The 15,823-nt window shown below is 47.8% G+C and overlaps 3 non-coding genes and 4 pseudogenes across 3 annotated transcripts; all 7 read left to right on the top strand.

Moving 5' to 3' along the window:
* Positions 1-1,516: 1,516 nt before the first annotated feature.
* LOC138774806 (U2 spliceosomal RNA) lies at positions 1,517-1,710 on the top strand. The gene has a single exon (XR_011360403.1). It is a non-coding gene; the product is annotated as a U2 spliceosomal RNA (small nuclear RNA).
* Positions 1,711-2,651: 941 nt separating this feature from the next.
* On the top strand, positions 2,652-2,842 carry LOC138774800 (U2 spliceosomal RNA). Its single transcript, XR_011360400.1, has one exon. It is a non-coding gene; the product is annotated as a U2 spliceosomal RNA (small nuclear RNA).
* A 949-nt stretch (positions 2,843-3,791) lies between these two features.
* LOC138774812 (U2 spliceosomal RNA) lies at positions 3,792-3,951 on the top strand (annotated as a pseudogene).
* A 2,322-nt stretch (positions 3,952-6,273) lies between these two features.
* LOC138774823 (U2 spliceosomal RNA) lies at positions 6,274-6,444 on the top strand (annotated as a pseudogene).
* A 949-nt stretch (positions 6,445-7,393) lies between these two features.
* Positions 7,394-7,477, top strand: LOC138774818 (U2 spliceosomal RNA; annotated as a pseudogene).
* Positions 7,478-8,905: 1,428 nt separating this feature from the next.
* On the top strand, positions 8,906-9,094 carry LOC138774801 (U2 spliceosomal RNA). Its single transcript, XR_011360401.1, has one exon. It is a non-coding gene; the product is annotated as a U2 spliceosomal RNA (small nuclear RNA).
* Positions 9,095-15,267: 6,173 nt separating this feature from the next.
* Positions 15,268-15,486, top strand: LOC138774807 (U2 spliceosomal RNA; annotated as a pseudogene).
* Positions 15,487-15,823: the final 337 nt, after the last annotated feature.

Here is a 15,823-nt window from a genome sequence, read left to right as displayed (position 1 = left end):
GTCAACTGCGGGAAGTCGGAGGCTATGCTCTTCGGGGAGTGGCACCTGGCTTCCTCCGCCCCCTTCCCGTTTACCATCAAACCGGACTTCATCAAGATCCTTGGAGTCTGGTTCGGAAAGGAAGGCGCGGCCCTCAAGTCCTGGGAAGAGCGATTGGCTAAGGTCAATACGAAGATCGGGCTGTGGAGCCTCAGACACCTCACCATTGAGGGCAAAGCATTGGTCCTGAGGAACGAAGTTCTGCCTGTGCTCCAGTACACCGCACAGGCCTGGCCCCCCCATGTCACCGTCTGCAGGGCCATCACCAGGACCGTGTTTTGTTTCATCTGGGGCTCCAAAATGGACAGAGTGAAGCGCTCCGTGATGTACAAGGAACCCCGCAAGGGCGGAAAAGGTGTTCCGGATATCCCTACCTTGCTGCGGGCAGCCTTTGTATGTGACTGTGTGCGGAGGACTCTGCAACAGAAAAATGGCTCTGCGGGCAGGTCCATGTCTCGCCTGTTCCTCCTCCCCCTCTGGAGGGGTCTGAGCTGGGACAAGTGGGACAGCTCCATCCCTTACAACTGGCACACTCCCTGGTTCTACGGGGGCGTCGTCAAGTTTGTGAGGGAACACCAACTGGAGGGACTCAAGCCCGACTTGTGGAAGCCAAAAACTGTCCACAAGCTCATCAGAGCACAGGACTCTATGGAGCTCGTTCCAGGGCTCGCTGCGGCCACCGCAGAGACTGTATGGACAAATGTGGCTTCGGCAAAGCTGACCAACGGGCACAAGGACTTGTCTTGGATGGCCATTCAGGGGGGACTGCCTTTGAGGTCATTCATGCATGCCCGCAACCTGTGCAAAACGCGGTACTGCCCCCGGTGCCCCTTCGTGGAGGAAACATCTTCGCACCTCTTTTGGCAGTGTCCGTTTGCTCAGGGCCTGTTGGACGCCCTGGAACTTGAACTCAGTGACTGTGTGCCCAGGAACAGGCTAACGCACTGCGCGGTGCTGTACGGCCTGTTCCCTGGGAATTTCGGCGATGAGGCAACCCGGGAGGCCTGGCGCCTTATGAACTGTTTTAAGGACGCTATATGGCTTGCCAGGAACCGCCTCATTCTGAAGAAGGAGAGGATGTCCTTTCTGGACTGCCGCAGGCTGGTCCACAGCCTGCTCAGAGACTATTCCATCATGGACAGATCGGACCAGGAAGAAGAGGATTGATACCCCTCTCCTTCCCCCTCTCCCCTTGTGTTGTGTTGTCTTTCAATAAAGCTTCGGGCCTGTGATTTCCCCTCCCTACCCCCCTCTCTCCCACCCCCCTTACCCCATCACTTGTCTGTATTGCTTTATTGTTTGTTGTTTTAGGATTGTTAAGGTATGCTGGAATGTTAGTGTAGCGGGTGGTATGATGTATAGCGTAGGGAGCCTGTGCTGTATGTTGTACCATGGTGCTGAGTATGTAGTGTCTTATTTATTGAACTGTGCTGCGTCACAGTTTATGTATGCCTGACGACGACTGATTGTAATAAAGATATTTTCAATCAAAAAAAAAAAAAAAAAAAAAAAAAAAAATCTGTTCTTATCAGTTTAATATCTGATACGTCCCCTATCTGGGGACCATATATTAAATGGATTTTTAGAACAGGGAGATGGAAAAAGAGCTTGCTCTGTCCTCTCCAGGCATTGACCTGGTATTGCAGTGCCTCCAGGTTCAGTGCACCCCCTAATGAGTTTGCAAAAAACAGAGCAAAAGAATGAAGAAGGAAACAAGCCGGCTGCACCTGAAACTACTGTGTTGCAAGAAACATCCCTCGAGTGTGTTGTGCGCAGGTGGACCGACCCCGAAAAATTAGCCCGAGTGTGGCTACGAAAAGTTTGTTTGTCCAAGACTTGCTGGCCTCTGTTGCCATGGCAACCAACTGGCAGAGTTGTTTACAACTTGGCTGCCGGGCCAGTGCTGGTGATGTCATCGCGGGACGTGATGTCATCAAGGCTTTGCTGCTATACACAGCTGCCAGCACAACAAGCAGCTCAGTTGCAGCCGGTCAAGCGACCGAGCAGGTAGGTGGAAAGGTAGGTGCAGTTTATTAAACCGTTTCCTTTGGATTTGATTTCCTGGTGGCCGATGTATCCTGCTGATGCTGCCTGCCTACGGCTCCAGCTGGGAGAATTCACCCTCCATGTTCTTTGATAGATAGATTAGATACATTAGATAGAATAGATAGGATAGATTAGATAGATAGATAGATAGATAGATAGATAGATAGATAGGTAGGTAGGTAGGTAGGTAGGTAGGTACTAATAATAAGCTAGCCAGCTAGGCAGCCAGCCACAGAGACAGCCAGCCAGCTACAGAGACAGCCAGCCAAAGAGCTAGCTGCATGTCATGTATGCCAGACAGAGACGGAGACAGAGACAGAGACGTGTATGTCTGCCATCCATCAGGTGGAAGCAGACGCAGTGTGATTGGGGGGTGGAGCTATTCAGATTTGAGAGCAGAAAGGAAGACAGAGGCAGTGCTAGGCAATAGGAGATGCAGTGTGAAAGCACGTCCGGTCCGCCATCTGAGAGGGTGGAGCGCATAATAGGGTATGTATGTCTGGCTTCGCCTTAACAAGAAGGACGTGGTGTCCGAGAAGGGGAGTTTTCGGGAAACCGTTGTGGCCATCGCTTCTCGGCCTTTTGGCTAAGATCAAGTGTAGTATCTGTTCTTATCAGTTTAATATCTGATACGTCCCCTATCTGGGGACCATATATTAAATGGATTTTTAGAACAGGGAGATGGAAAAAGAGCTTGCTCTGTCCTCTCCAGGCATTGACCTGGTATTGCAGTGCCTCCAGGTTCAGTGCACCCCCTAATGAGTTTGCAAAAAACAGAGCAAAAGAATGAAGAAGGAAACAAGCCGGCTGCACCTGAAACTACTGTTTTGCAAGAAACATCCCTCGAGTGTGTTGTGCGCAGGTGGACCGACCCCGAAAAATTAGCCCGAGTGTGGCTACGAAAAGTTTGTTTGTCCAAGACTTGCTGGCCTCTGTTGCCATGGCAACCAACTGGCAGAGTTGTTTACAACTTGGCTGCCGGGCCAGTGCTGGTGATGTCATCGCGGGACGTGATGTCATCAAGGCTTTGCTGCTATACACAGCTGCCAGCACAACAAGCAGCTCAGTTGCAGCCGGTCAAGCGACCGAGCAGGTAGGTGGAAAGGTAGGTGCAGTTTATTAAACCGTTTCCTTTGGATTTGATTTCCTGGTGGCCGATGTATCCTGCTGATGCTGCCTGCCTACGGCTCCAGCTGGGAGAATTCACCCTCCATGTTCTTTGATAGATAGATTAGATACATTAGATAGAATAGATAGGATAGATTAGATAGATAGATAGATAGATAGATAGATAGATAGATAGATAGATAGATAGGTAGGTAGGTAGGTAGGTAGGTACTAATAATAAGCTAGCCAGCTAGGCAGCCAGCCACAGAGACAGCCAGCCAGCTACAGAGACAGCCAGCCAAAGAGCTAGCTGCATGTCATGTATGCCAGACAGAGACGGAGACAGAGACAGAGACGTGTATGTCTGCCATCCATCAGGTGGAAGCAGACGCAGTGTGATTGGGGGGTGGAGCTATTCAGATTTGAGAGCAGAAAGGAAGACAGAGGCAGTGCTAGGCAATAGGAGATGCAGTGTGAAAGCACGTCCGGTCCGCCATCTGAGAGGGTGGAGCGCATAATAGGGTATGTATGTCTGGCTTCGCCTTAACAAGAAGGACGTGGTGTCCGAGAAGGGGAGTTTTCGGGAAACCGTTGTGGCCATCGCTTCTCGGCCTTTTGGCTAAGATCAAGTGTAGTATCTGTTCTTATCAGTGCCGACGAGTTCCTGTCAGGTATCACTAACGTTGTTGATCCCGCAGGTGCGTCGGCCATGGACGCCCCCTTGACGGTGGGGGAGCTGCTCTCTGCCGCTAAATCCTTTAGGCCTGGCAGGACCCCGGGCAGTGATGGTCTCCCAGCGGAGCTCTATGTAGCGCTGGGGGATCTCATTTGCCCGGACCTGTTGGAGCTGTACGAGGAGATGGTGGTGGAGGGCAGAATGCCTCCGTCGTTGAGGGAGGGTACGATCACGATCCTGTATAAGCGGAAGGGGGAGAGATGTGACTTGAAAAATTGGCGTCCCATCTCTCTCTTGAACGTGGACTACAAGATCCTCGCCAAGGTGCTGGCCAACCGGCTGAAGAAGGTCATCGGTCAGGTCGTCCATCTGGACCAGACCTGTGGCATTCCCGGCCGCAGGATCGCAGACAGCCTCGCCCTAGTGAGGGGACACGGTCCATTACATCCAAAGCCGCCGTTGCACACGCGGCCCTGGTCAGCCTTGATCAGGAGAAGGCTTTCGACCGGGTCTCTCACGAGTTCATGGGCAGGGCACTGCGTAGGTTAGGACTTGGTGATATGTTTTGTCGTTTTGTTAACGTGATGTATTTTGATATTTTCAGCAGGGTACTGGTGAACGGCTGGAAGACTGACCCCTTTCCGGTTCTTTCTGGGGTCAGACAAGGCTGCCCTCTCTCACCTCTCCTTTTTGTTTGTGTTATAGAATCCTTCGCGGAGGCTATACGGCAGAACGGAGAGATCAGAGGGATCACCGTACCCGGACCCGATCGACACGAGGTCAAGTGCTCGCTGTACATGGACGACGTGACCGTCTTCTGCGCTGACCAGCGTTCGGTGACCGCACTCGTCCAGACCTGCGAGAAGTTCGGAAAGGCTTCAGGGGCAAAGGTCAACTGCGGGAAGTCGGAGGCTATGCTCTTCGGGGAGTGGCACCTGGCTTCCTCCGCCCCCTTCCCGTTTACCATCAAACCGGACTTCATCAAGATCCTTGGAGTCTGGTTCGGAAAGGAAGGCGCGGCCCTCAAGTCCTGGGAAGAGCGATTGGCTAAGGTCAATACGAAGATCGGGCTGTGGAGCCTCAGACACCTCACCATTGAGGGCAAAGCATTGGTCCTGAGGAACGAAGTTCTGCCTGTGCTCCAGTACACCGCACAGGCCTGGCCCCCCCATGTCACCGTCTGCAGGGCCATCACCAGGACCGTGTTTCGTTTCATCTGGGGCTCCAAAATGGACAGAGTGAAGCGCTCCGTGATGTACAAGGAACCCCGCAAGGGCGGAAAAGGTGTTCCGGATATCCCTACCTTGCTGCGGGCAGCCTTCGTATGTGACTGTGTGCGGAGGACTCTGCAACAGAAGAATGGCTCTGCGGGCAGGTCCATGTCTCGCCTGTTCCTCCTCCCCCTCTGGAGGGGTCTGAGCTGGGACAAGTGGGACAGCTCCATCCCTTACAACTGGCACACTCCCTGGTTCTACGGGGGCGTCGTCAAGTTTGTGAGGGAACACCAACTGGAGGGACTCAAGCCCGACTTGTGGAAGCCAAAACTGTCCACAAACTCATCAGAGCACAGGACTCTATGGAGCTCGTTCCAGGGCTCGCTGCGGCCACCGCAGAGACTGTATGGACAAATGTGGCTTCGGCGAAGCTGACCAACGGGCACAAGGACTTGTCTTGGATGGCCATTCAGGGGGACTGCCTTTGAGGTCATTCATGCATGCCCGCAACCTGTGCAAAACGCGGTACTGCCCCCGGTGCCCCTTCGTGGAGGAAACATCTTCGCACCTCTTTTGGCAGTGTCCGTTTGCTCAGGGCCTGTTGGACGCCCTGGAACTTGAACTCAGGGACTGTGTGCCCAGGAACAGGCTAACGCACTGCGCGGTGCTGTACGGCCTGTTCCCTGGGAATTTCGGCGATGAGGCAACCCGGGAGGCCTGGCGCCTTATGAACTGTTTTAAGGACGCTATATGGCTTGCCAGGAACCGCCTCATTCTGAAGAAGGAGAGGATGTCCTTTCTGGACTGCCGCAGGCTGGTCCACAGCCTGCTCAGAGACTATTCCATCATGGACAGATCGGACCAGGAAGAAGAGGATTGATACCCCTCTCCTTCCCCCTCTCCCCTTGTGTTGTGTTGTCTTTCAATAAAGCTTCGGGCCTGTGATTTCCCCTCCCTACCCCCCTCTTTCCCACCCCCCTTACCCCATCACTTGTCTGTATTGCTTTATTGTTTGTTGTTTTAGAAATTGTTAAGGTATGCTGGAATGTTAGTGTAGCGGGTGGTATGATGTATAGCGTAGGGAGCCTGTGCTGTATGTTGTACCATGGTGCTGAGTATGTAGTGTCTTATTTATTGAACTGTGCTGCGTCACAGTTTATGTATGCCTGACGACGACTGATTGTAATAAAGATATTTTCAATCAAAAAATCTGTTCTTATCAGTTTAATATCTGATACGTCCCCTATCTGGGGACCATATATTAAATGGATTTTTAGAACAGGGAGATGGAAAAAGAGCTTGCTCTGTCCTCTCCAGGCATTGACCTGGTATTGCAGTGCCTCCAGGTTCAGTGCACCCCCTAATGAGTTTGCAAAAAACAGAGCAAAAGAATGAAGAAGGAAACAAGCCGGCTGCACCTGAAACTACTGTTTTGCAAGAAACATCCCTCGAGTGTGTTGTGCGCAGGTGGACCGACCCCGAAAAATTAGCCCGAGTGTGGCTACGAAAAGTTTGTTTGTCCAAGACTTGCTGGCCTCTGTTGCCATGGCAACCAACTGGCAGAGTTGTTTACAACTTGGCTGCCGGGCCAGTGCTGGTGATGTCATCGCGGGACGTGATGTCATCAAGGCTTTGCTGCTATACACAGCTGCCAGCACAACAAGCAGCTCAGTTGCAGCCGGTCAAGCGACCGAGCAGGTAGGTGGAAAGGTAGGTGCAGTTTATTAAACCGTTTCCTTTGGATTTGATTTCCTGGTGGCCGATGTATCCTGCTGATGCTGCCTGCCTACGGCTCCAGCTGGGAGAATTCACCCTCCATGTTCTTTGATAGATAGATTAGATACATTAGATAGAATAGATAGGATAGATTAGATAGATAGATAGATAGATAGATAGATAGATAGATAGATAGATAGATAGGTAGGTAGGTAGGTAGGTAGGTACTAATAATAAGCTAGCCAGCTAGGCAGCCAGCCACAGAGACAGCCAGCCAGCTACAGAGACAGCCAGCCAAAGAGCTAGCTGCATGTCATGTATGCCAGACAGAGACGGAGACAGAGACAGAGACGTGTATGTCTGCCATCCATCAGGTGGAAGCAGACGCAGTGTGATTGGGGGGTGGAGCTATTCAGATTTGAGAGCAGAAAGGAAGACAGAGGCAGTGCTAGGCAATAGGAGATGCAGTGTGAAAGCACGTCCGGTCCGCCATCTGAGAGGGTGGAGCGCATAATAGGGTATGTATGTCTGGCTTCGCCTTAACAAGAAGGACGTGGTGTCCGAGAAGGGGAGTTTTCGGGAAACCGTTGTGGCCATCGCTTCTCGGCCTTTTGGCTAAGATCAAGTGTAGTATCTACAGGAGATCTGGTTGAAAGGTGCCCGGGGTACCCGACCTGTTGGCCTTGGAGAAGTGGCTCCATGCTGCTATTGGCAGGCGGATTAGTCCCCGGGCAACGAGAGGCGATCTCACCTATCTGCGGTTAGCAGGTGAGGTGTTCTTGCGTGTTCTTTTTCCTGTTCAGGAGTCGTTGGTTTGGACCTAACGCTATGGAGGCTACAAACCAGGATGGATCATCCACCGGAGAAGTTCCATCATATGCACGTATACGGAATGGAGTCCGGTTTATTCTGCATGAGGCTGAGAAAAAGGAGAAGGGACTGGCCTTTATCGTGGAGGAACTTCTGATTAAGTTGTTTGGAGTGAAGAAGAACCAGATTTTGGCTATACTGGAGTTCCCCAGACGAGGTGTCTACGACCTGGTGCTGAATTCAGAGGAGGATCTCAGCTTTTTTATTGGTAAGCTGGAATGTGTGAGGGAAAATGTGTTGCTTAACGGAATTAACGTTATATCTCATTTCCCGAGGAGAGAGCGCGTATTGACTGTTAGGATGTACAGTCCATACATCGAAGAGGAGGAGATATCAGAGTATTTATCAAGATTTTGCGAAGACATTACCCCAAAGGAAAGGTTCTTAACCAATACGGACTGTGGACTATGAAGTGGAAATTTGTTGTAAAATTTAAAGCCCTGAAAGACGGGAGTCTGTGTGTTCCGCCGGGTCGTTTTAAGATTGGCCGGATTAACGGAGACCTGTTCTACGCAGGCATGGAGGACTTCTGCAGGAAGTGCAAGAAATATGGACACGTTAAAGACAATTGTACAGTACTTTGGTGTGGGAGGTGTCAAAAGGAGGGACATCTGCCTGACACCTGTAAACAGCAAAAAACATGTCATTTATGTGGTAGCGTTGATCATTTATATGTTTCTTGTCCTAAGAAAAGGAAAGACACAGGGAAAAAGAAAAGGATGAGCCTGCACCTGGGAAAGTGAGTAGGGAGGAGATTGTCCCGAAGGAGGTGGTCCCAGAGCGGGAGGGCAGCCCGGGTCCTTCAGTTAAGAGGGCTCCCAGGGAGGGAGAGAGGAAAAAGGAGAAAAAAAAGGAGGAGACAGAAGAGGGGAAGTCATGGTCTGAAAGACCTTATACAGAGGAGGAAAGGAAAGATCATGAATGTGTGTCAAAAGAGTTTTGGGTGCAGGTAGAGGCTCTTGAAAGAGAGTCCTTCTGCAATCATTTGAGTGAAGCAGTAAGGTTACATGTAGAAAAACATGGTAAAAGGTTCTGTGAAACTTATAAAGTACCCCCAAGTATTGTTAGAAGATTAGAGGCGTCAGGTTCAGTATCTTTTGTTATGATTCGTTTATTGTGTTATTTTGCGTTCAAAGGCGGTATGAGACCTTGATTTGTGTTATGTTTTTGATTATGTTTTTGATTAGTTAAAATTCTTTTATGTTGTAAATAATTTGTTTTGAATAAAATTGTTGATATCCCCTTTGTGGGATAGCCAACTTAAAAAAAAAAATCTGTTCTTATCAGTTTAATATCTGATACGTCCCCTATCTGGGGACCATATATTAAATGGATTTTTAGAACAGGGAGATGGAAAAAGAGCTTGCTCTGTCCTCTCCAGGCATTGACCTGGTATTGCAGTGCCTCCAGGTTCAGTGCACCCCCTAATGAGTTTGCAAAAAACAGAGCAAAAGAATGAAGAAGGAAACAAGCCGGCTGCACCTGAAACTACTGTTTTGCAAGAAACATCCCTCGAGTGTGTTGTGCGCAGGTGGACCGACCCCGAAAAATTAGCCCGAGTGTGGCTACGAAAAGTTTGTTTGTCCAAGACTTGCTGGCCTCTGTTGCCATGGCAACCAACTGGCAGAGTTGTTTACAACTTGGCTGCCGGGCCAGTGCTGGTGATGTCATCGCGGGACGTGATGTCATCAAGGCTTTGCTGCTATACACAGCTGCCAGCACAACAAGCAGCTCAGTTGCAGCCGGTCAAGCGACCGAGCAGGTAGGTGGAAAGGTAGGTGCAGTTTATTAAACCGTTTCCTTTGGATTTGATTTCCTGGTGGCCGATGTATCCTGCTGATGCTGCCTGCCTACGGCTCCAGCTGGGAGAATTCACCCTCCATGTTCTTTGATAGATAGATTAGATACATTAGATAGAATAGATAGGATAGATAGGATAGATTAGATAGATAGATAGATAGGTAGGTAGGTAGGTAGGTAGGTAGGTAGGTAGGTACGTACTAATAATAAGCTAGCCAGCTAGGCAGCCAGCCACAGAGACAGCCAGCCAGCTACAGAGACAGCCAGCCAAAGAGCTAGCTGCATGTCATGTATGCCAGACAGAGACGGAGACAGAGACAGAGACGTGTATGTCTGCCATCCATCAGGTGGAAGCAGACGCAGTGTGATTGGGGGGTGGAGCTATTCAGATTTGAGAGCAGAAAGGAAGACAGAGGCAGTGCTAGGCAATAGGAGATGCAGTGTGAAAGCACGTCCGGTCCGCCATCTGAGAGGGTGGAGCGCATAATAGGGTATGTATGTCTGGCTTCGCCTTAACAAGAAGGACGTGGTGTCCGAGAAGGGGAGTTTTCGGGAAACCGTTGTGGCCATCGCTTCTCGGCCTTTTGGCTAAGATCAAGTGTAGTGCTGTTTATTCGTATCCGGCACTGCCTTGGTCTGGTCCGAAGGTGCTCCGGTACCCTCTCTCTCTGCCTTGGGGGATCGTCCTTTCCCTTGTGGTGGGACTTAACCCCCTTGCAGCTATTGGGAGAGAGGCTTAGTCCGGGGCAACGAGTTGCGATCCCCCCCCAACCTCTGACTGCCGGCGGGCATAAGAGGAATTTGGTTACGTTGCATTGTAACGTGGCTATCTGACGCACAAAACCATCATGGATTTTGATTCAGATGGGATACCGGGCTATGCCCGAATCAAGAACACCGTGAGAATCATCGTGACGGAGGAAAAGGCGACGACCTGCGGATTGAAATACTTGGTGGAGACCGTGCTTGTAGACGTTTTTAACATTCAGAAGCGGGAGATCCTGGCTGTTCAAGATTATCCAAGGAGAAGAATATACGATTTTACTTTTACGCAAGGTGGCATTTTCCAGGATCTAATGGCGGCAATCCCTGACAAGAAAGACCCCAGACTTGAAGGTATTAAATTTGTGGAACATGTTTTAGATATTTCCAAGCTGATAGTAGTGAAGATGTACTGCCCGTTTGCTGATCTTGATGAAATTAAATCGTTTTTATCTGTATATTTTAAGTCGGTCCAATGTCTGGGGAAAATAATGAATGAAGTTGGGGTCTGGACTTCAAAATGGAGATTTCGTGTGACTTGTTTTAAAGATGCTGCTACACCCGGAGGAGTCAAATTGCCGCCAGCCCGCTTCAAACTAGGAGAGATGACAGGAGATATATATTTTACAGGAATGCCACCCTTTTGCCGAATGTGTCACAAGTACGGTCACACCAAGGAGGATTGCGAAAGCACCTGTAGGAATTGTGGCAGCTCTTCTCATGAGGCTAAGAATTGTCCACTGGGAAAAACTTGCCGTAACTGTCACCGAGTTGGTCACCTCTTTGCTTTTTGTCCACACAGAAGTCGTGCCATGGGGAGGCCTGAGCAGCAGCCAAAGAGTTCGAAGCAGCCGGAAGACCAACCAGCCCCCCAACAGGGAGAGGAAGCAGAAGGTATGGACACATCTGAAGCCCCCCTCCAAACAGGTGATGACAGCCCTAAAGAAAGGAGGGCTAAGCGGAGAGCCAACGGTCGGCCGACGGGGATACCTCCCCAGGCAACTGGGGCCGCGGATACCCCGGCGGAGGCTGACCAGGGGCTGCGGCCTAATACAGGCCCACCTGTCCCTGAGGCAGAGGACCCGGGCGGAGCAGCGGCTACAAAAAGGCGCAAAGCGTACTCGGAGGTGGTAAAAGGGGAGCCGATGGTAGTACCGGAAGGGAACCCAGTGGACGCTCCCCTTGGGGTGCCGCCAAAAGCCTCTCCTCCTCCTTGCCCGGTGGGGGAACCAGAGGCAACCACCTCCGAGATAAATGAGATACCTGAGACATCAGAAAGTAAGATGCCGGCCCCGGCGGAGGGGCCGGAAAGTGAAGCCGCTGCTCACACAGTGCCCATGGAGTCGGTTTGGGGTCCATATACAGTAACTGCCTCAGGTGTGGAGGGGGGGCATTTGAGCGACGCAAGCTCCTCTCCCGCATCCATGTTGACGGTCGATTCCGAAGCGGGGGGCTACGAGAGCTCGAGTGGGGTCTCCGGCTTCGCTGAGGACTGCTGAGGCTGAGCTCGGGCTAAAGACAGAAAGATTTTTTATCACCCCCATGGCTGAATTGTCCGGTATTTCTTTTAATGTGAGAAGCCTGCATTCCCAGAGAAGAAGAGCTGCCCTTTTTAATTACCTGTCTGTTTTTACCGCCTCAGTTTTTTTTCCTACAGGAGTGCTGCATCCCACACAACAGAAATTACAAGAAATACAAAGAAGATTGGAGACTCGGGCCATCTGTCTGGTCCGGGTCGAACGAGTCAAAATCCGCAGGTGTCGCCATTTTATTCAAAGGGAACGTTTTAATTGAAAGTTTTAATGAAATTTTACCAGGCAGGATTTTATTGGTCAAAGCTTTTATAGACGGTATTAAATGGCAGTTTTTAAATTTTTATGGGTCACCAGACAAAAATGAAAGAGCAAGTATGCTGGAAGTTTTACCTCTTTTTTTAAACAACTCGGATCCACTGATTTTAGCAGGGGATTTTAATTGTGTTTTAAAGGGGGAACGCCGGTTCTCTAGCAGTACAAGCAGAAACTACGATAAAACCTCTGGTATGCTGAAAAATGTTACTATAGATTTTAAGTTAACGGACGTTTTAAAAAATGTAATAGTAACTTACCAGAGGAGGCCGGCGTGACCTGGGGTAACAGGAACTGTCGCTCCAGGATTGATTTTATATTTTGCTCTTATCAGATACTGCCTTTTAAATGCGATCTTATGTCTAATGTTTTATCTGACCATAAATATTATCTTTTAAAGTGAAATGTGACAAAGAGAAGAAAGTGGGAAAAAGAGCCTGGAAGTTAAACGTGTCCCTTTTAAATGATCCGCAGATTTTATCCGATTTCATCACCTTTTATAAGCGCTGCAGACGGGTAAGAAACTCCAACATCCCCATTATAGCCTGGTGGGAAAAGATGAAACATAAAATTAAAAACTTTTTTATTAAAGCTGGGGTTAAAAAGGCCAAAGAGAAGAAAGAGTTTTTTAATCAACTTAATACCCGTCTGCAGACGCAATACAAATTCAGAGATCAGGGTATGCAGGTAGACAAAGAGATCGCAGAGATAAAGAAAGAGATCTCCCAGTGCCTGGAGCAGAGGGGGAAAGAAATTATATTTCGTTCAAAAGTGCAACATCTTGAAGAGAACGAGACCTGCTCCAGGTACTTTTTTAAGAAAATCAATGACAAGCATACCCTGATCGATGAAATAGACGGGAAAACAGACCCACCAGGTATTTTAGAAAAGGTGTATGAGTTTTATGCAGATCTTTTTAACACAAAAGATATTAATTGTGATTTTATGAATGACTCATTGAAGGAGCTTAATAACGTTTTAGATCCTGTCTCCCAAAATTTTTTATTACAGGGCATCTCGGAGCAGGAGATTTTAGAGACCACCAAAAGTTTTAAGAAAGGTAAAGTCCCTGGCCCTGATGGGATACCCATGGAGTTTTATGTTATCTTTTATGGCGTTTTAAAAGATGATCTGCTTGCACTTCTTTCTGAAGTTTTTAACTCCAAAACTCTCCCGGGCTCCTGGAAGAAAGGAGAAGTCTCTTTACTTTATAAAAAAGGAGGAAAAACAGACATTAAAAACTGGAGGCCCATCACTTTACTAAATAGTGACTACAAGATAATGGCCAAAATATGTGCAAATAGATTAAAGTCTGTCATCGATAAAGTTATCCACCCCAACCAGGTTTGTGGAGTACCCGGGAGGAGCATAACAGATAATTTAAACCTTTTAAAAGATTCCATTCATTACACGAAAGAGAGACTGGGTAGAATGGCTATTTTATCCGTAGATTTTGAGAAAGCCTTTGATAGAGTCTCTCATTTTTATCTTTTTAAGGTTTTAAGAAAAATGGGTATCCCTGAAGGTTTTATACAGTCCCTAAAAGCATTTTATGACAACTGCACCAGTAAAATTTTAGTTAACGGTTTTAAGACTCAAGACGTCTTTTTAAACTCCGGGGTGAAGCAGGGGTGTCCCTTGTCCCCACTACTCTTCATATGTGCGATTGAGCCTCTTTTATGTATGATACGAAGTGACCGACAAATCCGAGGAATCCCCCTGCCGGGCGGGGGGGGATTGGAGGCGAAGGTAGTGGGGTACATGGATGATGTGGCGGTACTATGCAGGGACGCCCCGTCGCTTCGAAAAACCCTAAAACGAATCCAATATTTTTGTGACTCCTCCGGTTTTAAAGTTAATTTTAATAAAAGCAGCATCTTGAATATTGGAAACACTGTTTTAGAAGATATCCCCATTCCCGTAGTGGATTCGGTGCAGATTTTAGGGGTCTCCTTCAATGAGTCTAATAATGGTTTTACTAGTTGGGACTTGGTGGCACAAAAGGTAAACAAAAAAATTTGCATGTGGAATATGAGGAAACTAACGATGGAGGGAAAGGTTTTAATTACAAAGTCTGTGATTTTACCTATTTTATTATATTTAAGTGTTGTTTTTCCTCCATCAGACCGCATGTTGGGAAAAATTATCAAGGTTTGTTTTACTTTTTTTTTGGAGCTCCAAGATGGAGAAACTAAGGAGAGAGGTGGTTTTAAAACCAAAGGTAATGGGTGGTAAAGATTTCCCAGATTTTAAGACATTTCTTTTAATCAGATTCTTTTGTGTTTGTTTAATGCTCTTTTTAAGGATACTTACTGGTCTTATTTCTGTCGTTTTAACATGGGATTTTTTATGAGAAAGCATGGGTGGTTTTCCACAGTTTTAAGTTCCCCGTATGCTTTTAACCTTCCCGTACAATATAAGATTTTAGAGAAAATAGTGTCCCTTTTTAACTTACAGAATAAAAGAGTTGAAGTTTTAAAAAACAGCAAACTGGTTTTAAAGAGTCTGAAAGACGATGTTTTAGTTACCCCCATTAGACATTTTAATGAAGAACAATGCAAACAGATATGGAAAAACGTGAGCGCTAACTATGTTTTTAATTCACAGAAAGACCTGGCCTGGAGCTGCGCCCACGAGTGTCTTCCATGCCGGGCATTCCAGCATCGAAGAGGATTGACCAACTCGGCCATATGCCCCAGGAGGGGATGCAGAGGTGATGAAACGGCTTCTCACATTTTTTGGTTTTGTGTTTTTACCCAAATGATATGGACAAAGATGACTCCTCTGATTTTAAAGATAACCGGACTACAACGACTAAGCCATGATGCGATTTTATTTGGATGTCTGGAATGCCCTACACGGACTCAAAAAGTAATGGCATGGAAGACCATAAATAGCGTCAAAGCAGCTCTGTGGGCGGCCAGGAATATTTTAGTGTTTAAACACGAGATTTTATCTGTGAATGACGTTTTAAGCATTGCTTTTAATGAAATGTACAAATATTTTATGGTAGATAAAAAGAACTCTCCTTTTTTATGTAAAAAATGGTTTTTATCTGAATGGAGCTCTGTATTGTAATGCCACCAAGTGCCCTTTTATTATAGATGTATTTACTTGAGAATTTTATGTAATTTTATGTGATTTTATGTAATTTTTTCTTGTAAACATCTTTATGTTATTATAAGTAATTATACGTTTTAATAAAGTTTACCCCAATGTGGGTATTCAACTTAAAAAAAAAAAAAAAAAAAAAAAATCTGTTCTTATCAGTTTAATATCTGATACGTCCCCTATCTGGGGACCATATATTAAATGGATTTTTAGAACAGGGAGATGGAAAAAGAGCTTGCTCTGTCCTCTCCAGGCATTGACCTGGTATTGCAGTGCCTCCAGGTTCAGTGCACCCCCTAATGAGTTTGCAAAAAACAGAGCAAAAGAATGAAGAAGGAAACAAGCCGGCTGCACCTGAAACTACTGTTTTGCAAGAAACATCCCTCGAGTGTGTTGTGCGCAGGTGGACCGACCCCGAAAAATTAGCCCGAGTGTGGCTACGAAAAGTTTGTTTGTCCAAGACTTGCTGGCCTCTGTTGCCATGGCAACCAACTGGCAGAGTTGTTTACAACTTGGCTGCCGGGCCAGTGCTGGTGATGTCATCGCGGGACGTGATGTCATCAAGGCTTTGCTGCTATACACAGCTGCCAGCACAACAAGCAGCTCAGTTGCAGCCGGTCAAGCGACCGAGCAGG

The sequence above is a fragment of the Dendropsophus ebraccatus genome, unplaced genomic scaffold (assembly GCF_027789765.1).
Source record: "Dendropsophus ebraccatus isolate aDenEbr1 unplaced genomic scaffold, aDenEbr1.pat pat_scaffold_1123_ctg1, whole genome shotgun sequence".
Taxonomy (NCBI): domain Eukaryota; kingdom Metazoa; phylum Chordata; class Amphibia; order Anura; family Hylidae; genus Dendropsophus; species Dendropsophus ebraccatus.
The sequence above is the reverse complement of the archived record's forward strand: the minus strand, read 5'-3'. Positions and strand labels throughout refer to the sequence as shown.